The sequence below is a fragment of the Rissa tridactyla genome, chromosome W (assembly GCF_028500815.1).
Source record: "Rissa tridactyla isolate bRisTri1 chromosome W, bRisTri1.patW.cur.20221130, whole genome shotgun sequence".
NCBI lineage: Eukaryota > Metazoa > Chordata > Aves > Charadriiformes > Laridae > Rissa > Rissa tridactyla.
This window is the reverse complement of record NC_071496.1, coordinates 1,118,880-1,143,313: the sequence shown is the minus strand read 5'-3', so window position 1 is coordinate 1,143,313 and position 24,434 is coordinate 1,118,880. Positions and strand designations below refer to the sequence as shown.

Genomic DNA, 24,434 nt, shown 5'->3' with positions numbered 1-24,434 from the left:
TCTCCAACAAGCACCACTGTGCTGAGTGGAACGCAATACTTCAGGCTTTACATGTCACCGTGAGAGCTATTTATAAAGCACAATAAACAGCGCGTTTATAAAGGAACGCTTGAGCTTTTCCGAAGCAGACACTGCTCTTTACCTGAATGCGGAGTTTGGAAGTGCTTCTTCACAACCGTGTTGCACACCCAGAATAACTGCTTGGAAATAAGAGGAAAGGGCCCCAGTTTCTGCTCCTTGGACCACCGGTGGTCCATGGACGGCAGCGTGGCAACCTTCCTTGAAGTCTTGAACCTTCCACACTGGACGTTAGGAAGCATTTCTTTACCAAGAGGGTGGTCAAACCCTGGAAAAGGCTTCCTGGAGAAGTGGTGGATGCCCCACGCGTGGCAGTGTTGAAGAAGCATTTGGACAATGGCCTTAACAACATGCTTTAACTTTTGGTCGGGCCTGGAGGGGTCAGGCAGTTGGACGAGATGATCCTTGTAGGTCCCTTCCAGCTGAAATTGTTCTACTTTACCCCTGTTGGCAGCCATGTCCACAAAAGGCAAGGCAGCATCTGCCAGCAGTTTCAGGAAGAGGTGACAGTGGTGGTGACGCCCACTGGTTTCACAGGCTGCTGCTCTTCCTCTTCTTCTCCAGTCGGGGAGATGGGGAGGCAGCGGCAGCTTCATCTCCCAAACAGGGCAGAGAGAGGACGTCCGTCCCTCTTGGGCGACCAGGCAGCCTCGCAGATGCAGAGCTCAGCAGAGGGATCGGAAAGGTCAGGAGCATACATTAAACCTGCCTCCTGGCCACCTCGGCATATGCTGGTGGGTCTTCTGTGGCTGGTAACCTCAGGGCAAAACTGACCTGGCAGCCGGGACCTGCCGCGTCCCCTCGACTCGTCCCCCGTCCGCCTGTGGAGCCATGCCAAGAGGGAAACTGGAGTGTCGGCTTTCTCAGGCAAAGGGAAAACCAGGCATTTTCCTGAGTGGGTGTGGGGAAAAGAGATGGGAGAGAACAGTGACGGAGACAGGACAGTCAGTGCTGACGGACGGTGATGGCTGATTATTTGACAGTACCCAGAGACGGTGCTGCCTATGAGGTTTCTCATACTGCTAGGTCAGCAGAGGGAAACGCAGAGCATCACGGCGCACGGCAGCCACCACCACCGGGGAAGCCCGGAGCCTGGGGACAGCACTGCTGCCTCTCGCCCCCGGCTCACGCTGGGCCAGAGGAGCTCACGGAGGTAAACGCGCTGCTGGTCCAGCCCTTCATGGGTTACGCAAAGACGGGCAGTGGTACAGCAGCCCCGTCTGCCCAGCTGCCATCCCGAGGGCACCGTGCCCTGCCCCTGCCCTCACTGGGCTCCCCCGAAGCTGGGGAGGGGGCAGAGCCATCGGTGGCACTTACTGGCAGAGAAAGCCCATTGCAGGCAACTGCCAGCGCCATAAAGGGAGAAGCAAAACTACAGTGCACAGCAAGGGTAGCAGCCTGCATGTGGGGGGGAGGTCAGGAAGGCAGCTCTGAAATGAAAAAAAATAGTCATTTAACAAGAAATAAGAGCGCCAGATCCTGCTGCCAGCTATAATTGTGCAGCCTCGCTGAATTCACCGAGGTTGGAAGGGTTAAGGGAGAGCAGAATTTGGCCAGTGGCTGAAATAGATAAAGCCATATGTCTGCTCACTCCTGAATGTGGAACAGAAATAATTACGCGATATTCCTGCTGATAATAAACCTACTCTATTATCAACAGAAATTACAGTTTTTCACAATATTTACGTTTTCCATAAAATATGTTGCAAGAAAATGGATATCACATTGAAGTTTTTGTTTCATGAGGAAAATGCCAACAAATCGCCATTGCAAGGCTCCTGGGCTTTGAGGACAGCTGACCGGCCGGCGTGGCGAGATCTGCGCTGGTGCCCCGGCGTCGAGCTGGAGCCAGACGGCAGGAGAGGGGGGCTCCTGGGAGGGGACTGTCCACCAAAGGGTGGATGTGGCCGTGGCTGGCCCTGCCTGATCCCACGGAGCCCATCGGGGCTGGGAGGGGAGGGTTGGGTACCCGGGTACCGGCCCCCATCCCCTGCACGTTGGCTCTTGCACGCACCAGCAAGAGCAGACCCAGCCCCACGCTGCACGGCAGCTCTTTGTGCACGGCGAGCCCCGCGCCAGCTATCACCAGCTATACGTGTTTACATTCCTTCTGCTTAATATTTCTGTAATCTTCTCTGGCATCATACGCTAGTAATTTTTCTTCTCCTACTTCACACTTTTGATAAGCCTTCTGGTCCCGCAGCAGATGCATTGTGAATCTTCTCCTTCTAAGTATCTTGCATATGTTTCATTAAAAGTGTTTGTTTCTTTGATCAGCTTGAAGTTCTGATGTGAAAAAAAAAACCAAAAAAAAAACCCACAACTTTTTGGACTTTGCTTGGCAGCACCCAGCCCCGAGATGAATAGCAGCGTCTGGGTACAGGCAGTCACTCAGTGTCACCCAATGTCATCATTCACTCTTTGCCAGTTGATTTGCCTGTCCTCCCGCCGATGGCTACAATGTGCACTGGCACCCAAAGATAGAAAACGGGCTTTTTATCCGCTACACTGTGCAACTGCACATGAAAGAACATGGTGGGAGGTGCCAAATGGGAGCAGCAGAAATGGGGATATATCTCACCCGCCGTTGCTTAGCGATGGGAAGCGCGGGCAGGCTGGCATTTCCCGCAGCGCGGGCACCGGCCCCCCGCGCTCCCACCCCGGTGGGACGGCCCCAGGCACGGGGGAAAGACTGGCCACGGTGGCCAGAGGGGACGGGGCAGGTGTGGGGTGCGCCGGACCCCAGTGGAGGGCTTGTGGTGGCCCTTCATGGTAAACCGAGGCATTGCCTGTGCTGGGGACACCCTGCCGCAGGCAGGTGAGGTGCTGCCAGCACGCACCGTGTGTGCGGTCACACCACAGCAGGGTGGCACACGGGTCCCACCGCTCCCCACGGGTGCCTGGGACGCTCGGGGCTTCAAGGAGCTCCAGGGCAGGTCTGAAAGACTGGGATGGTCCAGTGTGGGAAGAGACGCGAGAGCAGCTGTGCCAGCACCCACCCAGCCCTGCCCCTTGCAGAAGGCAGCCCTGGCCCCACATCGCCACCGCCAATGCCACTGCCACCACCACCGTCACTGTTTCTGGGAGAGCTGGGGGTCCGCAGGGATGGGGCCATGCTCTCCCCGCCACGCAGGGACACAGAGACTCTCCCCCCGCGGGTCTCCAAGCGCCCCGTGGAGCTGCCACCCGGGGCTTCACACCTCTGCTCCCCAGCGGGGCACGGGAGTAATCATCACAATAATAACAGCAACAACAATAACAATAATATCTTCTTTTATGCTTGCGCCTAACTCGACTAACGAGCGTGGTGCATGCAGGTGCAACAGCCACGCTGCTATTAGCCTTAATATCACTGCCTGCTACCCGCCCCGCGTGATTTATTTACTGCCATTTGCATCACCATGCCTTTCACGTGGTTCAGATATAAGTCATTTCCAAGGTAAACTAACTGTAAAAAAAATAAAATATCAGTTCTTCCAACTATTGTGAAAAAAGGTGCAATTCAAAGGTAGCAAAGGGCGAGCATCTTTTTTCTGCCTCGCTGGCAGAGACCAGTGTCTCCCCACAGAGTCAAAGCGCTTTCGCCAGCCTCCCCTCAGCAGCGGGTGGCCAGGAGACCCTACGGCTCTCTGCAGCGACACCGTCCAGTTGATGCTCTCCAGTTTTCACATCCCCCTTAACCTTAACCCGCTCCAGACACCCTGCCCAGCGCCGGCGAAATTCCTGCCTGCATTAATAGCACTGTGCACAGATTTTTATTGATTCGCTCTTGACACAACTGCCGTTCATAAAATACCTAAGCCTCTACTTTTATTCCTGTTGGAAAACATATTTGGTTACAATTCCTACAAATGTATGGATGTTAAAAATAACATAGTATCCTGCAAGTCCGAACACATATGGTATTTTAACTTCCACGGAATCAAGTAAGAGTATCCTAGATTATCTAGTGGCACGTCCCTGTATAAAAGCAGTATTAGGCCTTATCTCAGGAGGCATTTGCGCTGGGAGAGGCGCGAGAGGGACGGTCCTTCACCCAGCCCCCACCAAACAGCCAGGGAAGACCCCAGAGATTCGGCGGGGGTTGCACCGCGCCGTGACTCCTTGCGGGGAGCGGGGTCTGCGCCCCCTGCCCTGCTTTATGTCGGCTCCATCTTACCTTGGCTTCCAGACAGCGGGAAGCTGGGAGGAGGGAGCTCCATCCTTGGCAGTCCATCACGGCGGCTCCGGTGGGGAGGAACAGATGCTGCCTTGCTGCTCACGCTGTCCTGGAGGTTGCTGAACAATTTGGGCATGATGGATGCGGTGCTCTGAGTTGATTTCCAGCCCAGGAAGGGGCTCCATACCCTCCCTGCACAGCTCTTCCAGCCAAAGCCCCCGGACACTGTTCCGGAGCGGGCCCCTTGGTGCTCCCACTCGGTGCCGGCGACAGCCCCGGAGCCTGGCTCCACTCCTCGGCGTGAAGAACGGGGTCTGTCCCCACTGAGCCCCTCCGGCAGCAGCCCCATCCCCTTCCCGGCTCTGCCACCCATCGGAAATGACCATTTCCCAATAACATTGCCCCAGTATTAAAAAAACAAACAAACAAACAAAAACAACCAAAAAAACCCCAAAGAAAAACCAAAACCCAAAGATATGTACATACCTCACTTACAATATTAAGACCCAATGCAATGGTCGAGCTTAAATTTAAGGAACTGCAATTATTTGCACAGAAGTCAAGTACCCTCTTCCCATCCCCACCCCGCAACAGAATCCTGTAGGGCAGCGAGCCCTTCGCTCCTGCAGCGCTCTTCTGCTCCCCCAGCTTTTCACTCCCCTTCCCCGCGTGCCTGCTACAGCTACAGGTGGTTGAGGCAGTGAAACGCCTCCTGCCTGCCGCCAGCCCATTTGCACCCGGGACCGGGTGTTAACGAAGCCCGTGCTGCCCTGCGCAGAATAAAAAAGCCCAAACAGCCAAGGAAGAGGCAGGATAGCGCAGTTTATCACACACGGACTGGCTCGGATAGAGTCCTCCCTGTCATTGAAAGTCACCGTGCCCCCAACTGTTCAGAAGTTTCACATTAAATTTTTCTGATGTCTTTCATGAAAAATGATATTTCCTTACCCATCGCAGACGATATTTTCCCCGGCAGGTATGCTGTCGAACATGTTGCATTCACACCATGACACAAAGCCTAAAAAAATCACAGAGAGACTAATTACTGGAGGAAAATTACACCAAAAGACCAATTTCCATGTGATGGAGATGACAGCCAGGCGCTTGGCCCCCCCAGCCGCTTCGGGCAGCTCGCCCGCGAGATGCTGTCACCCCCCCGCGGCCCCCGCACCCCGGGCTGCGGCCGGCTCCACCGGGCACCTCGCAAATTCCTCCCTAGAAACACAATTAAACCAATGCTGCAATAGTTACAAATAGCGGCAAATCATCCTTTGACTGTAAGACTTTATATATAGAAGCAGAAATGCCACAAAGGCAATTTGTACGATAGCTGAGGTACGGTTGATGAATTAGTTCATATTTACCCAGATTATGTACAATAAATGTAATGTATATCATTTATATCTGTATAGTTCTAATTTGGTTGGAATCGGAAAATAATGCAACACGAATTCATATAAAATCCATTTTGTACGGGAAAATTAAAATGGTAGAGCATATTGTTTTATATGAAATATTGAGCTGCGCAATCATATTTGTTATATGCTTTAAGCAGACTTCAGTGGGAAAAACATATTTGTTCCCTTTGGAGCTTCTTTATAAGTGTATAAAAGCTTTAACTTCATATGGTCATAAACGGGTGGAATTTCACAAAAATGCCATCAACGTTTTTCTCCCTTTTCCCATCGACATTAGAATGTGATAAACAGGGATTCACACATGCACACCACCTCAAACTCTCTTTCTTTTGTGTTCAGTGATTCAGAGAGCTATTCTCACTCGTTAATAAAAAATAATTATTAAAAACTATTGATGATTTCTAAGAATCACTTTTGTAAAAAAAAAAAAAAAAAAAACCACCTTTCGCCTGCTCTGATGGTTTTTGAGGTTTTGAGCCCACGTCTACGCCTGTGGCACGTGGAGTGATAGGACAAGGGGGAACGGGTTTAAATGGAAAGATTGAGATGAGATCTGAAGAAGAATTGCTGTGAGGGCGGTGAGCCCCTGGCCCAGGTTGCCCAGAGAAGCTGTGGCTGCCCCATCCCTGGAGGGGTTCAAGGCCAGGTTGGCCGGGGCTTGGAGCAACCTGGGCTGGTGGGAGGTGTCCCTGCTCAGGGCAGGGGGTGGCACTGGGTGGGCTTTAAGGCCTCTTCCAACCCAAACCATTCCATGATTGCAATGCTTCACTCTGCGAGACGACTGCTGCCGTGAAGTCCCTGCAGAGCACACCGTTCCCCTCCCAAGCCTCATCAGGTGCTTCTGAGGGCCACAACCTCCCTGGCCATACAAATGAGCTGCTGGTCACCACCTGCACCCCCGTGCTGCAGAGGCACCACCAGCGGTCAGAAAGAGTCTGTAGAGCTATGGAAAATTTCGGGAGGAGAATCTGGGATTTTTAATATTTGATGGGGAAACTAAGGCGATATTTCTGTCTTCTGGCCCGCTTGCAGTTGAACAGAAAATAGCTGTAACGGAGCTGCCGGAGCATCGCCCGGCCATCGGTGCTTTGGGCAGCCGGTGCTCGCCCCAGCAGAACAGTCCCCGCGCTTCCCAGCGCCCGCAGGGCTCTGTGTTTAGAATAATCCTATTTAATGCGGTATTCAGATCCCCTGGGTGCTCGCCCTGCGGTCACGGTGCCTGGGATGGTTTGCACAAACATTGGCAGTTCCCAGGACAACACCAGACCCTGATAACCAAAACCAGCCCCCGCAAAGGGACAAAGAAAAAGCCACCCCTGCGTAGAGCACCAGCTACGGCAATCCAACAGCCCATGAAACCACTGCCAAGGTACGGCCACGGCCTTCACCGCTACAGATCAGGGGGACAAAGCCAGTGACATAAATTGCCAAGAGAAGGATTTTCCCCATAAACTCCAGTTCGAAAGCCCCCCTTTTCCCCTGCTGCCTTAAGGGAATATTGCAAGTGGTTTAGAAACAAGCTACGTGGACATATCTGAGACAAGGAGCGGCTTCCAGCATGGCGTAAAAAATACTAGAAAGAGAGAGAGCGCTAAAGCAAATTGCAGGCCAAAATAACACACACGAAATCCTAAGGAGCCCAGCGATTGGGCTCATCGCTCACATACGCACCCAGTCAGCCTTTGGTTTGCCCCCGCCCCACGCACATTTCTCAGGTCCCGGAGGTAAACGCACCCCTCTCTGCTCGAAACAGGGGACGGGGCACCCGGGACGACGCTGTTCCTCCCCACCGGCAGCCTCCCACAGACGGGGGCGAGAGGAGGAAACCGCTGGCTTCTGCCAAATTTCATGTATTCTCGGTGATGTGGTGGTTAAGGAGGGGCGGGGGAAAGGGAGCTGGTGTCATTGTTACAGCTTGCGCTGCGTGCCAAGCTGCCAGGATGCTGCCAAAGATAACGCAGTCTTTAAGATGTCTATTAAAAACTCCTGGTATTATGAGATGCAAAAGAACTAGCCTTGTGCAGAGGTAGAAAGTAATTATGCAATTCTTATGTAAAATATGCAAGCTTATTTTCAGGGAATGATGCATGGCCTGAAAATGACGTCTCGATTTCTTCCCATTCTGGAGCACACCGGAGATGTCTCACTCTCCCAGCTCTCCAGGACTGGAGCCGGCTTTTTCCACCACTGAAAACCAGAGCCAGGAGAACTTGTCAGAGGGGGGGGAAAAAAAAAAAAAAAATAGTAACTTCTTAGATCGAATAAATTTTTAAGCAACCTGCATATCTGTGTGCAGCGCATACAGCTGATCCAAACGTGTGCATGTGCACATAAGAAAGACAAACTTGAAAAAGAGTAGTTCCATATTAAAAAAAAAAAAAGAGAAAGTATTAGCACAGATGAAGTGTTGGAGGCTGAAGCAGCACCAAGTTCCACAGTGCCCGGACCGCGGTCCCAGCCTGCGGCAGCGCGGGCACTGTAGCTGCTGCAGGAAGAAGCACAACGGCTGCTCTGCATCAGATGGCCGGCGCCTCCGTTCGCGGAGGGAACTGGATACCGTTTCATAGAGTTTACCTTTGCTCATGACGCGATTGACTCCTCGTGTCCAGGCTGTGATGGATTCCCAGCCACCGGATCAAGCTCCTGCGCTCGGAGCCTGTATTTGCTCCGCTGAGCCAGCACTTGAGCCGCTCGATGAAGCCGTCCTTCTGCTGGGGACAAACCACGCCGTGTCCCATGCCACGTGTCCTCCACCCCTCCGCACCTCTCGTGGGGCAATCGCTCTCAATGCAGTCCCACCGCGCGTTTGCTCCTCTCCATCATCCATCCAGGCTGTTGCTGGAGCCGCTGGCAGTGGCTTCCCTGAGGCAGGGCTGGCAGGACACGGGCCATCGCCACGTTCCCGCATTCAAGCCCTTCAGGAGCAGCGTCAGACAGGCCAATACCTCCTTAACGCAGTCTGGGAAGAAACGGGGTGATGTAAGGTACAACTCACCATGAAAATATGTGCCGAACCTGCCCTGGGAGCTTTCAGAGAATGTGTTTTCCCAAGCTAGGGCTCATTATTTTAGACTATAAATAACATATCACCTGATTGCGAAGACCGTAGGTCAGCACCAGGCACTAGCTGGAGTCACCCAGTGAACTAAAATGATATATGAAACCTGTTTCCCTGGGAGTTGTACTACAGATTACTTACAGTTGCAAGCAAGGTCTAGCTCTTCAGAAAAATGGGCTGATAAAATACATGTTTTAGATCTCCAAATAGATCTTGCCGGCTCTCAAAACAGTCCACAAATTAATCCCAAAATTATGAATCCTCCCCTTTTTCTTTGATTTAGCACCATCCCTTTCAGGAAAAAAACTCCCCAGGTTAAAGCACTTCAGAAAATACTCCACACATGTGCTCACGCATAATTATTTTTTGCTCTCTCCAGCCCCTCCTTCATCTGCTGAAGTTCTCCTCACCTCTCCAGGTTAAGCACTTTCCTCTGTCAAATATCCCTTTGAAATCCATCTCATCTGAAATGCCAACAGCTTTTAGGCAAGTAATAAGAGAAGGATTGGAAGGGGAGCACCAGTGCGGCACACCTGGGCAAGGCACGGCAGGGAAGGTGTCCAGAGTGGTCCCGGTCACGGGAACAGCCAGAGCATGGTCCCGCACCCAAGTCAATGAAGATGCGCAGAGGACCTGGCAGCCGTGCAGAGCAAACCCTCCTGCTACATCATCTCCTCCTCTTGCTCTCTGCCAGTTTTTAGTATCAAGTTTTTAGGTTTTTCCTTGTCTAGGTGCCACTGCTCGCAATTTTGCAAGACGGGAACACAACCCTTATCATTTCTTGACGGTGTAAAGATTGAACATAACCAAGAATTATTTCCAAATGCCTCAGAAGAGAGGCAGTACAATAACAGCCGTAACTGTAATGCCCTCCACAGAACGGCATTTCTGTCCTCAATAGAGCAGGATGAAAACTTCCCATTAAAACTCCCGTTTTTCAGTTGTAAGCCATCCTTTTCCAAACGCACTTGGTTTTGTTTTCCCTCACGGACAAGTTCTTAGTTTCCCTATCGTTAAAGTCGCACGCCCCTTGCCAGCCCTAGGACAGGGGCTGTCCATCACTGGGACAGTGTCGCTCCCGCTTACCAACCTTCTCTGGCCCCAGAAGCAGCCCAGACACATTAGGCTTTTATAAGCATCAATTTTGCACGTAAGTGCGAAGTGCTCTTAAGGAACGCGAGCCCAGCATGCAAGGTGGGCCAGGGAGGAGAGCCAGGCGGGACAGCCAGGCACACGGTTGGGCCAATTTTGCACGCGTTTGGCCATTTAAACGTCGCTTTTTGCAGGACACAAGGCCTGCCTGTGTTTTGGTGACCTGAGCGATGATCAGATCATCGTCCCATGCCTGCGCTTCTGTCGATACCGAGGATCGCCATGCAGGACTTCAGACTTACGAAGATATAAACCACGCAAAATGAAAGTGCAAAAAGATTATAAACGTGAGAATGAATAAATTAATATTTCCTGAAAGTTCACTTCACAAAAGAAATAAAATAAAAAGGCATTTTCCCAGTGAACAGTACACATCTAATCTCTCTGTTTCATGCCTGAGACGGCGGGGTGGAGAGGCAGTGCTCTCGGTGAGTAAAATACAGGTTACAAAGGTTAGAAAGAGTCACCGAGCAATTTTCATTGTCTGGTTTTTTGTCGAGATGCTGAAAGTTGAAAATTTCCCCCGTGTTAATAATACGGTATTAGTTACACATGGCTGCTTTACTGGAGTTAAACCAACACGGCTCCTGCTCACTCCGACCTGAGTTTCTCCAGCGGCCAGCTATTTAAGAAAACAAAAGCCTCCATAATTTGCAATACAGGTCAGCGTTTAGCATGGCAGGAGCCTTAACGCAGACCAAGCGCTGTTTTGAACTCTGAGAATTTGCAGAACGTGCCGCAGGAATATCTGCTCCGAGGGGAAGATTTGGGAAATTGTGGGATTGAGTAATCCAAAGATAAAACTCCTAAAGAATTCCCGCGTGAAAACAAGCCGCCTCCGAGCGTTAGGCTGATATCTTAATGCACAGATACTCACCTATAAACCGATACAGCGCAGGTGGGTCCAGATCACTTGTTTTGAGGATTTGCGGGTTCACGAGTGAGAATCTACTGCTGAGAATTTCCAAGGAAAACGGACTCTATCAAGAGAAGGGATTTCCCAAGGGAAGGTGGGCAGAGCCGGGGGCACTCGGCACGCTCCCCGCAGTGGATCCTTCGCTTCGCAGGACCAGGCAGGTTTCCCTGGCAGCTCCTGCGCGATGACTCCTACCCCTCTGTAAATCTGTCAGGGAAGTTCACATCACCATATCATCATCAGGGGAAGTGAAGAAACTCAGTCTCCCTCTGCACTAGGCGCTAAATATTTGCCACGTTCTGTATTTGGCTATGTTGGTTTTATACCAGCGTATCTGACGAGAAAGGCCCAGTCGATTTAACGAAATAAATTGGAAACGTTTCTAGCAGAAATTAGCTGTAACTTAAGCATTCACGTGCTCTTTAGTAGATACAACAATGTGATTTTTATGAGCACCAACAAACTCTGTGGCTAATATTCACTGGAGGTAGAAGTGATCCTGGAAATCCACCTTGCCCAGCCTTCCCTGTTGTACAACCAGCGTTGTCCGGCGCACGGCTGGGGAGAGGTCCCTGGGTGAGCCCTTGGCCATGCAACGGGTGCACCCCAGTGCAGGGCCGGGCACCTCCCCTGGCTTTACGCTGCCTGCAAACGCGCCACGGGGAGCTTTTCTCCCCTTTCTCCATCTCCATGCCACGTCCCAGGTCTCACCTGGGAGAGCTGTTGGGGGTCAGCCCGGGTGCGCAGCGCAGCCCCCCCAGCCGCTCGCTCGGTCCCCCAGCGGGATGGGGGAGAATCAGACGGTAGAAGTGCCAAAACTGGTGGGTTGAGACACCGGCAGTTTAACAGGTAAAGCACAAGCCGCACGCGCAAGCACAGCAGAAGGAGGAATTCCTTGTCTCCTTCCCATGGCAGGCGTTCGGCCCCCCCAGGACAGCAGGGCTCCACCACGCCTAATGGCGGCTGCGGAAGACAAGCGTCGTGGCCCCAAACGTCCCCTTCCTCCTCCTTCCCCGCCTTCCTCTGCCGAGCGTGATGCCGTGTGGCCTGGGACATCCCTCGGACAGTGGGGTCGGCTGTCCCGGCTGGGTCCCCTCCCTGCCCCTGTGCCCCCCGGCCTGCTCGCTGGTGGGGTGGGGTGAGGAGCAGAGAAGACTTCGGGGCCGCGGAAGCCTCGCTCAGCAAAAGCTAAAACACCCTTGTGTTATCAACACCGCTCGGGTCACAAATCCAGAAGAAAACACTCTATCCAGCCAAACCCGGTACAACTACAGATATAAATTATAAAAAGGGTGTCCTCTGCTCTTTCAGGAACGTCATTGCCAAAACCAGCCACCTTCCCGAGGAATACAGGCTCAATCGCACGTGGATCGTCCCATGGCGATATGGACAGGCGGCCCCAAGCCCGCTCAGGTAAGCCCCACCTCACCTACATCAAAACAGGAGTTTCACTCTGAACAACTCCCAAGCTCCGCTTTGCCGACCTGTGATTTGGGAGCATTTACGGACAAGAGGTGGGAGCTTTGACGCTCCGAAGTCATCTGTTTCCACCCCTTTCGCCATATACCAGCATTTGCACCCGGCACGACTTTAAAAACACATTTGCTCATCATTAGCCCTGCTATTCCGCATGGAATCCCATAAATTACAGCTGCTGCTAGAAAATTAAGATGTATATAGGGAAATCATTCACAAATCCCGTATCTGTTGCATCTGGAAGTTCTGGAGTGTTGATTAGTTAAATACATAATTATGAGATAGCCTTAAAGGCAAAAATTGTAAGCAGTGACTTTTGCTAAGGAGTCTCCTGTTGGCGTTATCATACAAAATATAAAATGCTGCGAGTCTAAATAGGAAATTTATCTAAAAGAAAAAAGTTGAAAGACTTGTGCTGAAGATACGACTTCTTCAGAACATTTCTTCGCAAGTTAGATAATAATTAAATACAAATTAATTACTCCCACAAAGCATGTCATTTAGGCAAAAGCCTGTGTTTTTGAGGAACATTAGCATCTCGTTCTGCAATTACACAGCTTGGAAGCAGCCAGTTCGCCTTCATTTTTTGTATTATTGCTTCTAGACGCAATACGTTTGCGCCGAATTCAAAAGAAGCCGTTCATTTCCACATGTAACACGTCAGTAACGCAAATAACACGTTGGCACAAGCCACAGCAAAAGGGACTGAAACCTGGTGATCCAGTAGGAGCGCTGAGGAGTGAACTGGACCTGCTGCTCCCCAGTACGGGACCGCTCTCACCCAGTAACGGAGCCCCACTGGGCAGAGTGGGACCACTGGCCAGCCTGACCTTACCTCCACACCTACGCGCTCCCTCAGACAGATACCTACAGCAGCAACAGCAGTTCTTCCCAGTTTTTCCTGATTTTTTTTTTTTTTTTAAATAAAAAATCATACTATCAAGGCCGATGTTTCATTTTCCCGGGAGCGCTCGCAGAGTGGGGCTCAGTAACCACCTCGTGCCAGCCTTCACAGCACCAAGCCAAGACTCACCCGGCACGTGGGAAAAGGGCAGGCAACACGACACCGAAATAACCAAGTGCATCCGGAAAAGCGACATTTTTGCCTTTAGAGGAATTCTTCCTCCACGGAAGAATTTGGCTTTGCATTGAATCAGTAAAATCCAAATATTGAAAATACTTCCGTCATGGAAACTCCCAAATATCTCAGTTTGAAAATATCAACAGGACCTCATGGAAATGAAGCATTTTGACCATTCTACATTCTTTTCTGGCAGTAGAAAATGCAATCCTAAAATCAATTGGAAAAGTAGTTTTCCATTTTGTTTGTGAATCCTTTCAAAATTCTTTCACTGAAAAATTTATGAAGAGTGCAATGTTCCCGTAAACCATTTCAGTTTCATCAGAAGTACATTTTCCAATGAAAAATTGTTCAAATGATTTCTTTTCTGCCAGCTTTAACTGCTCTGACTTGTTGAAAAAAGCTCTGGGAATTTCTTGGGGATAATTGTTTTAACCATTCAGCCTCGCAGCTCATTACCATGAGTTCTTTATCTAGAGGAAAATCTCTGCTAACATGTGGAGTCACCGGGATCTCTCAGGTGCCTTGTGCCTCTGAAAAAATCAAGCTGTTTGATTGCATTTCTGAATATAGCTTTCTTCCCCCCTCTGCCTCCTGTACTGGAAGCAAAATTATATTAAATTACATCACACGATAATTTATTGTCTATGCATGCTATTAGAAGTGCCGAGTGACTATCCAAAACGTGACATTTGAAATCGCATCTCTATTTCATTCCACAGCAATAAAGGCCTATTGTACCTTGAGGTGTTGCTAGCCTTGTCGGAGGAGCCGGTTACGTCCCAGGTAAGTGTCTATCGGCGCAGCTCACGGGCCCTGAGACGTGCAAGGGAGAAGCACGGATGAGTTAGTACAAAGCGCGACTGCATCTCGCCATCACCAGCCATCGCCAAGCCCGGTCCAGGGACCCCGTGGCTGTCCCGGCATCCCCCCTCGCTGCCCCCAGCCTCTGCCCCCCACCTCCCCGCGAGCACCGGGGCCAACGCGGCTGCTCCGGCCTCCAGCAACACCCCTCTCTGCTCCCATCCGCCTCCCCACCGCAGGCAAAAGCACTGCAAATTTTGCAGATGAAAACCCCGACTGCAGCCAAAAACTCACCGCAAATTCTGCAGATGAAAATCACTGCAAAAAGCTTATCCATTTAACTGAGAGAGTCACAAAACAGAAGTCGTTTCCTATCTGTTGTGGTTTTGTTATTTTTTTTTTTTCCCTTTCAGGGAAACCTGATCATTCCAGCTTTTTCAAACCAACACGTTTTTAAGACATATTTAGTTCATTATTTTTTTTCTCCTAAAAGAAGAACTCAACATTCAAGTTAAGTGCTACAGGGTTCACCGAGGAATGTTTTGATAGCTTTCAATTTTTTTTTTTCCTTCAGTTTGTTGATTCATCGGAAATTTGGGCAGTTTTTGCCCCGATTTGGACTAATAGCATCATTGGAGCCTAGAAAACTGTGGTGGGACCAGGAGCGGGTTCCCTTGCCCAGGTGTTCACAGCTGATAGCTGCAGGAGAGCGGCGCTGAAGGTGCTCGCTACGGCATGAAGAGATGGCAAGACTGGTCCCTCCAACACCGTACCGAGAAGAGGGACAGCATGTACACAGCAAGAAGGTTCCCCATTTATTGTGGGACAGTGGTGTCCCCTCCCTGGGGAGCGAGGGGGGTTGTGTTTGGGTGTCCCACCACCCCTCCACAGAGCCAGCCAGGGACGGGATGCGGCGCTTCCATGGGCAGAGACACTCAAGTGGATGTGAAGAATTCGATGAAGTGCTAGATTAGGGCTTTTAAAATAATTGTGATAAATGATAGCATCTGCATGCGCTAATTTCCCTCAAGATGCGTTAGATTAATTTTATGAAATTAGCGTCCAGAATAGCAAACATTAGCCATTTGCGTGACCAATGCCTTGAATCCGTCGGAGCTCTCGCAGTTTCGCACTGAGTGCTGTCAGGCATTTTGAATCCGGGGAACAGCTCAGGGGCAGGGGGGAGCCCAGGGAGGGAGCCCAAAGCCGACCGGGCACTCGGGAAATTCACGTTATGTGGGTAAAGCAGTAACTTGGGCAGTTGGGTGTCTGGTGGAGCGGAACAGAGCATCTAACCAGAACTCAAAGGTCAGGGCCCGGCGCTAATATGTTATAACATTACTCGGGTGTCTTAGCATTCTCCAGTTGCATGCCATGCTGCTCGCGCCGAAGGGTGAAGGATCCTTGAATCACGTTTGCTGAACCCTGTGAGGAACTCCCAGCTGAGGACAGGCAGCTCCCAGAGCTAACCGGGACCTGACCTGGCATCTTCAACGCGTATTCCACATACGACACAGCTGAAGGGGATGGTTCGCTACCGGTTCGCTTTCCTTTTGACAGTCTGCAGGGAACAGAAGGTGATTTTTACTGTCCAGAGACGTGTGAAGCACTGCAGTCCCCTGCTCCTCCTCCTTCTCAAGATCTGGGACTACATCTCCAGTGCCACCAAGTTGACACGGGTGTTTGAATACACACCGTCTTCTCATCTGGTTCAACGAGCTTCGTCACAAGGAACGAGATGTCTGTGAGAGAGGAGCATCTGGAGGAAGAAAGCTGAGCTGAAACTCAGCCCAGAGGAAATGGAAGTTGGAAGAAATATGGTAACGCTTAGCAGAGCAAGCCAAGACCACGACTCTCCGCGCTGAGGGAATCCGCACTCCCACTGCCAAAACCTGGTTATGGCGGGCAGCCTGCTCTGCCGGTAGAGCCGGACTGTCAAGAAACACAGAGATAATCCATGTCTTGGCCCCATCCCTTCCAGACCCACCAACCCCGGCAGCTCACGCAACATCTACGGGACGAACTCCAGCCGCTCCTTCTACCTGAGCATCAAGCCCACCAGAGCGGTGGGGAACGGCAAGCGCAAGGGAAGCAGAGCAGGGTCTGTAACTCGAGCACAGTTCGAGTTACACCAAGGCCTCTTCTGCTGTCCTGCTTCTGGACCCCACCAGATCCTTTTACATCCCCAAGTGAGGAGGCTTTTTACCACAGCGAGACCCGCGGGGCTGGGACAGAAGGGGCTCAGAGCAGCCACAGTCAGGGCTTCCCGTCAGGCCGTGGGGAAACAGAGAGCCTCGAGCAAGAGGTAAAAGGCAGGGTTCTATGGAGAGTGCAAAACGGACCCCATTATTCTTTGATGTGCCCCTGTACCTGTGTGTATCGGCACTCGGGTTAAAACAGGAATGACCAGGAGCTCACCTGCAGGGTCCGAACTGCCGCTGGCTCTGCAGGTGGGTCACGGCATGATGTCAGGCCCTTCAGCAAGCTTCCTTGCTGCCATTTTCACGTAACGCTTCTAGAAACAAGGACATAGAAAACTTAGAGGAGAGGGAAAGAGTGAAAAATAAGAGGAGACACATTCACACGCCAAGGTAAAAGACACACAACAGCCTTAACCGTGTACTGCAGACGTACCTACGCCTGGAAAGGGGTCCACGTTCCACCCGTTTGATGTTGAAGGTGCCATGGCCAAGGCCCTCCTGAACCGCTGAAGCCTTTCCAGCTGGACACTTCGCTCTGAGAAAGAGAACACAGCAGGCAGCAGGGGCAGGCAGGCACCCCCGCAGACCCAACAGGGCACGTCGCTGTTCCAAAACACTTGTTTTTTCCTACCCATTCGGTATATTCTGTCAGGAACCTCAAGATGAAGCAGAATTCCGGCTCAGGCAGAACTCAGACCTGATGCAGCCCCGAGACACAGGCTGCCAAAATAATGCTTAACTGCGATTAACAGGGTCTGATAAAGATTACCAACTCATGTTATGTACTGAATGCATTTAGGTTTATTTAGAACTCTAAAATATTTCTGTAATTTGACCATAGGGATTTTTATTTTTTATCTATATTATACACACATAAACATGGGTATAGATGTGTGCGTGTATATACGTATACGTACACAGGCGCCACATTCGCATCCAAGGGAGCAGATTATTGAGGTTGCACCAGAATTGCCATCAGCTCTTGCTTCAGTTCCTCCTTGCGACCCGAGGCCCTGAGCTCCCCGTAACTGTCCCTGTACGGTCCCCAACAGCTGCAGGGGGTCACCCCAGCAGAGCTCCCTGCGTCGGGCAGTACGTGTGGGACCTGTTGTCCCAGCACCACGCAAGCACCCTGCTCTTCACAGACTCACGCGTATGTACCAAATTCATTTTCATTTTGCTGATTTTGAGGAAAGGAAAAGCTGACTTATGTTAGAAGAACTTGGGCTTGGGAATAGGAAGTGGCAGTAGAAAGAGGAGGTTGCGGAGTTTGGTGGTTTTTGGCTGGATTCAGCCAAGAACAGACTGATGCCGTGCCACAGTGACACAGGCACCTGCCCGGCCCCACTGACCACATTTTGTTGGGAACCCGTCTCAGAGGTGGCCTGATGCTGGGCCGAGCTGGACGAAGAGCTCGCTGGCAGCAGGAAGAGCCGCTGGGATGGGACCCGGTGGGGCCAGGCGTCCCCACAAGCACATCCTTTCAGGGGAAGGGGCCGGTGTGTGGAGTGAGGCACCGACACAGTGTCTGCTAAGAGACAGGGCCAAATACAACAGAGCACGTGGGTTTTAACTGTTACCTATTATTTATCAGCCTATTGCTTTCTAGGGAGTACCTCTAACTCCATTTTTGAGTGCTGGGAGCAACACCACCACAACCGAGAGTTTTCCTGCTTGGCCAAGGCGAGGAACACCTTTCCCTTCTCTGATGGAATTCCAAAGCCAACCCCGGCAGCATCCCTTGGACAGCCTGGGACACCCCGGCAGGCAGCACTGGGGCCGGGCAGGCGCTGCTGGGAGCCCGGGGAGATCTTCCCCACCCTGCCGTGGGTACCAGGGCGAGTTAGGTACCTGCCATCGGAATTGTCTCCTTCGGAGGAGATGTCAGGATTACGCCGTCCGTCTTGTGGGGGCCTGCTGGAACCAGAGACGCCGGCTGGTAAACAAAAGCCAAGTTATTTCCCCCCCAACATTCTCGCCAGAGGGTCCTGCAGCAGCAGCTGGGGTTTGGGCAATCCATCCTCTTGTAGGTTCACTCTGGCAGTCACAGACCTGAATTTGAAAAAACAATTAGACAGTCTGTCAGAGTGCCTAGTAGAGACACATAGTTCAAATACCTCTGAATTTTAGGTGAATTAATTCAAAACAACACAGATATGCAAAATCATACAAGTCAAGCTTTTAACCAGATACATTTGATTTACTCTCCTTCTCACGTCTCCAAACGGAGAGGAAGTTTCCAGGATCAAATATAGCTGTTACAGCAGCTGAAAGGAAATACGAGGGTAGCAGAGCCGGGGCTACTCAACATCCCCTCACTGACAGCAGTCCTGGCCCTCGGCGTGCCGCAGCTTTGAGGACTTCCATAGATTTACCTGGGTGCTGGAATTTTGAGGATTTCCCTAGATTTACCTATATCTCCCACTGTTTTCACCCCCGCGCAGAAGGCAGGCCCTGCCGAAAGCATCTCTGCCGGCTCCCCCTCCTGCACCGCGTCCTTCTCTCTCTGGGAACAGCAGCGTCAGCCCCGTCTGTACACTGAGAACACCGGCAACATTCAAAGGAAAAATAAGGTTTTAGAGGTGTGGAGGGAGGCTGGCGGTGCCCGCGGCTGGGTGCCAGTGTGTGCCATCCGCCCCGCTTCCCGCAGCAGCCAGGACCCAGCACGCATTTACCAGCAGCGCGATTTCGGCTCCGCATTGTTTTCAATTAGAGCCTTTTCTGCATGTGACGCACCAAGGGAAAAACAACACTTGGAGTTAGAACTAAGGTACTCCCAGAGACAAATATGATTAATGGGATAATCTTGTAGATCACAATAGTTAGAGGCAGTTCCTGCCATTTCCCTCTCTCCGAGGACTGGTTCTGCTCACATCCAACACAGACAGCTGCAGATTCCTCAGCACCGTTAGTAGCCAGCGTAGGACTATGGGCGACATTTTAAAACTCCTGTAATGTGCATCCTCTTACAGTTGTGCATTGTCTAGACTGAGTTTTACAAATTTAATCTTAAATAGCGTCATTTCTGATGGAGGGCATTTTTGCGGCGCTGGTTGTGTACATGCTCGCCTTGGCATCAGTGCACACATGCGCTCACATCCATTGCAGATAGTACCCTTCAGTTAATCACGACCCGATTAAACAATGATCAAGTCGCGTTGATAACCGCATTGTCACTGAGAAGAGCCGTACCTGATGGCTAACAGCAGCGATGGCTCCCGACTCCACCGGCGCTTCCATACAAGCTGCAGGAGGCATCCGCAGAACTTCGGGGCAAGTTGCTCAGGCTGGACAAGTGGCCACCAAGGGAAGGATTAATTGCGATAGCTTCTGTTGGATTAAAACTCAGCTTTCTACTAAATTAAATATGGCCAAACCCCTCTGCTACTGAAATCAGGTTATTTTTCTCTGTCCCTGCACAATTCTGCAGCCCTCTGGAAATGAACGACAAAAGATAGAACACGTTTTATCAGGGAAAAATCATTTTGGCAAATATCTGCCCGACCACCAACTCCATATTCTGGCATAAGAACACAAGAGTAATATTTCCAGGGAGAAGATGGGCAAGGACAATCTCTCTGCAAACCCTGGCACACCGATGACCGGCACCGGGCGTCACTCAGCGCACAGTGCAAGGACGGAGCCCAGCGCTTGTTCCAGAGGTTGGTTTCTGCGCAGCTCCCAGCAGCATTGCCCCCGCACGCTCACTTTATGGGGTGGGTTCGGGTCTTTTTTTTTTTTTTTTTTTTTTTTTAAAGCATTCACATCCAGCCACGGGAGGTGGTGGGGAAAGGAAACACCGAACTGGTGCAAAACGCAACAAATTGCCTAGCAAATTTCACACCTGCAAGGTTCCAGAACATGCAAGGTTCAGATTATATATTTTAAGGTAGCGTGATTAATTGAACTTAATCACCTAAACCTTTGCAGCGCTCTGCCGTTCCAAGCGAACGCAAGAGGAACGCAAGCTCAGCACAAGCCTAAGAGGACACCGAGCCACCTCCTGACTTCTCCTGACCCTGCTTCAGATGGTATTTTTCAATCTGAGAATGAAGTGCTAATTTTGAGTACTTTCAACTTTTTTCTTTTTTTTTTTTTTTAATTTGGTCATCTTGCATAAACTAGTGTTTACCATAATCCAAATGAAGCTTTTTTTTCTTTTAAATTATACATGCAAACAGACTCTTCATAGGGCACTAGGCCAGTCACCCGCCCTCCCCTGGCGCCCCTCTCCAGGGGGGACATTCCCAGGAACGCAGAAGCCGGGGAACGGAGAGGGGACACTTTGGGGTCCCCCATGCAGCTGCCTTGTGCCCCTCTGCCACAGCTGGGGGGGGCTCGTTAAACTTTCCCTTGAAGTTACTCCGCTGCACACCGAGGCAGGTTCTTCTGCCTTTCGCACTCACTTAATTTTTTTAATTGCTGCGGATTGGTTTCTCCCTTCTCCTCTTTCCCAGCCCCAAACTCCAACAGGGGGAGGGCGGGGGGGGCGACTGCCGAGACCTCAGCGCTGCGCCCCGCTCCCCCTCCGCGGCCCGACGGCCCCCGACACCGCCACCCTCCGCTTTTTTGCCCGGTTTTTGCGGGTTTTGCCCATTTTCTGTCCGTTTGTCCCACGCCTGTCCCCCGCCCCCCGCGCGCGCTCCGCCGGGCCGGCAGCGCCCCCTGCTGGCGGCGGGCGGCAGCGCCCGGCGGGGACCCGCCACCCCCGGCACGGCCGCGGCCGGTGGATGTCGCCTCTGTCGGCGACACGGACGGCGGGATCGAGGGCGGCTGGGGAGGATTCAGCCTGGAGAAGAGAAGGATCCGGGGAGGCCTTGGAGCCCCTTCCAGTCCCTAAAGGGGCTCCAGGGAAAACGGGGTTTTCTGCAAAGAAAGCGTTTTCTGCAGAATATTCCGCTTCTCCAAACAGAATTCCAAGAAGAAAAAAAATAAACTGTCTTTTAACCTTTAAAAAAGGTCAGCCGTTATAAGAAAGCTGTAGCCACTTCAGCTTAGGGAAACAGTATCCACCCAGAATTAGGCGCGAACCAGTAAGGTCTCACCGGAGCCAGCCACGGCCCTTAGGTGGCTGCGTTCAAGCAACGTCTCATCGACACGTACATTCAAACAGTGCTGCGGGGCCTTATCGGCGCACCCTCGCTCAGCTTGCTTCAGCAACACCCCGCATTTCAATGAAGAAAAACAAAAAAAAAAAAATCAAGAAGTGAAAAACTTTCAAAATTCTGCCAATATTCAAGGCCAATGAAGTAGAGGTTGCTTCGACATCAGTCCCGATGCAAAGAAAAACACCAAAACAACACAAATTTGAAGATTACCAAAAGATAATCAAAAGGCAGGACTATGGTTAATGCCAGTCAACACAGCTTTACAAAAAATACGACCTTATCGCGCAATTTAAACATGTTTTTAGCAAGATTCCATACTCAGAAAGGTAATTTCGGTATTTATTTATTCTATCCTCCTCAACTTTCTGATAAAAACCAGCATTCTGACATCAGTAAAACAAGTTAAGTAAAGTACTTTAAAAAAATATTGCAAATAAATTTACACCTACTTGTATATTCCAAACCACCTTTGCAACACATTGGCATCAAGCAGGGGAATGCTCTCCCGAACTTTAAAATAAGTGCTTGTTTTGAGAATTACGCCTAGAACAAGCCACTTTATTTTCAGTGCATGCAAAAACGCACGGCATGAAGGAAGACACTTTATCAAGAAATACCCAAGTGAAAAAGAGCCTTCAATGTTTCCGCCACCGGAAAAGATATATTTGATATCATCAGAGAGTAAAATCTTTAAGAAACTCAGAAGTGAATAGTTAAGATGCACAGAACACGCTAAAGTTCACGCCAAACTAGGCTAGGAATTAAATGCAGGGATAAATACCCACGGTCCCCAACACAAGTGAATTTTACCCTATGCAAAGTGCCGATATTTCAGTCAGTACCTAGGCATTTTGTTGGCATATCCCAAAAATTCTCTTCTAAATCCAGTTACAAACTGGCTGTTATAGAATAAAAAAAACCTATAACTTTTCAAAAGTGGGGTTTGCTGCGGGTTGGTAACCCTTTGGACGCTGGAAGTCTTCTCTCATTTTATTACCTCTGACGTTCCTTGTACATATAAAGTACTTTAAATACTATATCTAAAATAAAGCACCATGTCCGCAGAAGCAGCCCTGGCTTCCTCGCCTACCCATTCCGCCTCTGAGCCATTCCGTGGCTCCAGCCCCGCAACGCCCAGCTGAGGAGGAGAAGGAGGAGGAGGAGGAAGAGTCCACCCAGTCCTGCCTCTTTATCGCCTGTGACCACACTCTGGGTTTCCCCCTCCCCACGTTTAAGAGGACATCTCATGTTAGCTCTCCTACTGCCTACAAAACCTCACAAGCATCTTCAGCTAGCCAAAATGACGACAGAAGCAGGACACGTGGTATTTGGAAGGAATTGGGCAGATTAAAGATGTACCCCCTCGACCACAAGCCCTTTTCCAGGCTTTAGCTTCTAACCATTATGGCTTCTTCTGCTTTCTCCATTCGTGTAGAAGCCAAGTGATATTCAGAGGTTAGTCTTCCACTACCTCAAACTCTTATCAGAAGTAAAAACATTGAGGACTACAAACATGAAAATAAACAACTTCCCTAGTGCCGTATTTGCTCTCTCTGGCAGGCTTTTGATGAAGCCCAGCAGCTCTCGGGCAGTATATCCTTATCAATCTCAGTACACAAGTACCATAAAGCAGGGACAAGCCTACACCAAAGGCGCCCAGTATCTGCCGCCAACTCAAGTCCCCCTTCCCAGCCTTTTCAGCACATCTAATTAAGGCATTGCACTGCAGAGTAATTATTACACAGTCCCCAACCCCACACCCCAGCCAACACACTCAGTCCTGGGGAGCCCCACGACTAGAGAGCCTTTGGGCATCCAGAGACACCGAGCAAACCTCCCGACCAGCCTGACACCACGACAGGAGCGAGAGGAGATGCCAGCCAAAACTACTCTCTAAGCTACCAGTCGGACGAGGACATTTGCTGTAAAGTACACGCGCACCCACAGATTTTCAGCGTTTCTCTGAAAGTTCAACCTTTGCCAGAAACAAAGCAGCGGGCGGGTGAAGGGGACCAAGGGGACAGGACCTTGCTTGCGCAACAAAGCGCGTAAATAATTCTGCACACGCGTGGCACAGCTGGGCGAGAGTTCTGAACACTGCAACAGCTTATTTCACTCGCCTGTCCCAAACGAGCGCCAGCCTTAGGATACATAAAAAGCAGTGAACTGAGCAGGGAACTGATCTAACCCAACGACAGCGAGCACTGGCAGCTTGGGCCAGTACCAAGTCTCAGTTATCCCAGCCTCAGCAGTATCAAACACCAGCAGCATCGCGGTCCCCTTTTCGGGCTCCTGCTCAGTTATCAAACAGATCGACTTCTCAACAGGGCTTTTCCCATCAAGAACAAGACTCAGAAGCCCCGCGCCCAGCAGCTGCACGGCAAGCACGCGTCCTGCGGGATCCACGTGGGATCCCCGCGCTCCTGGGAACGCCACATACCGGTAACGCCACTTCACAGACAGCGCTGCATCATCACTCCAGGGTTGTGATTTTTAGCTCCTTGCGCATAATTCTACCCCATTCTCCATTAAGTGAAACGTGTGACAGTTACCTCTAAACATTTATTTAGATCTATGTACAGAGTATCATTAGGGAAGGTACGCATCATGCAACCAAGGAAATCACGGAAGAGTCTCATAAACAATATAAATTTGACTAATCTTTTACAAAGATGAGAATCACTAGGTTATCAAATCTCTCAGGTATAAATATTATGAGGTAAGCAATACTTAAGATGAGGCACTTAAACAATAACCCAAAAGGTAATCAGTGTACAAAATTATAAACAGGAACAGTTATTCATATTGCCCTCAGTTATATTTAAAAATGATTTATATCCTATATACAGTGCGTTACATGCCTGCCACCCCCCACCGAAGCAAAACATTAAGGAAGTATGAAAGAAATCAAGTTATCATCACCATCGCACGCCAGTGACGGTAACGCAGGGAGAGGAGTACCCTGGAGCGCGCAGTGACACAG

General features: G+C 50.6%; 1 long non-coding RNA gene across 3 annotated transcripts; it reads right to left on the bottom strand.

Moving 5' to 3' along the window:
• Positions 1 to 4,272: 4,272 nt before the first annotated feature.
• Positions 4,273 to 18,249, bottom strand: LOC128901929 (uncharacterized). 3 transcript variants are annotated; one of them, XR_008463548.1, is made up of 9 exons: positions 18,195 to 18,249; positions 16,777 to 16,878; positions 16,561 to 16,657; positions 14,080 to 14,154; positions 10,743 to 10,988; positions 8,230 to 8,614; positions 7,327 to 7,842; positions 5,186 to 5,255; positions 4,273 to 4,356 (listed from the first exon to the last, which is right to left on the bottom strand). It is a non-coding gene; the product is annotated as an uncharacterized LOC128901929 (long non-coding RNA). The 3 variants fall into 3 exon arrangements; XR_008463546.1 differs by lacking the exon at positions 10,743 to 10,988 and having other exon boundaries at positions 4,291 to 5,255; XR_008463547.1 differs by lacking the exons at positions 4,273 to 4,356; positions 5,186 to 5,255; positions 7,327 to 7,842; ... (1 more) ...; positions 10,743 to 10,988; positions 14,080 to 14,154 and adding an exon at positions 14,444 to 15,901.
• Positions 18,250 to 24,434: the final 6,185 nt, after the last annotated feature.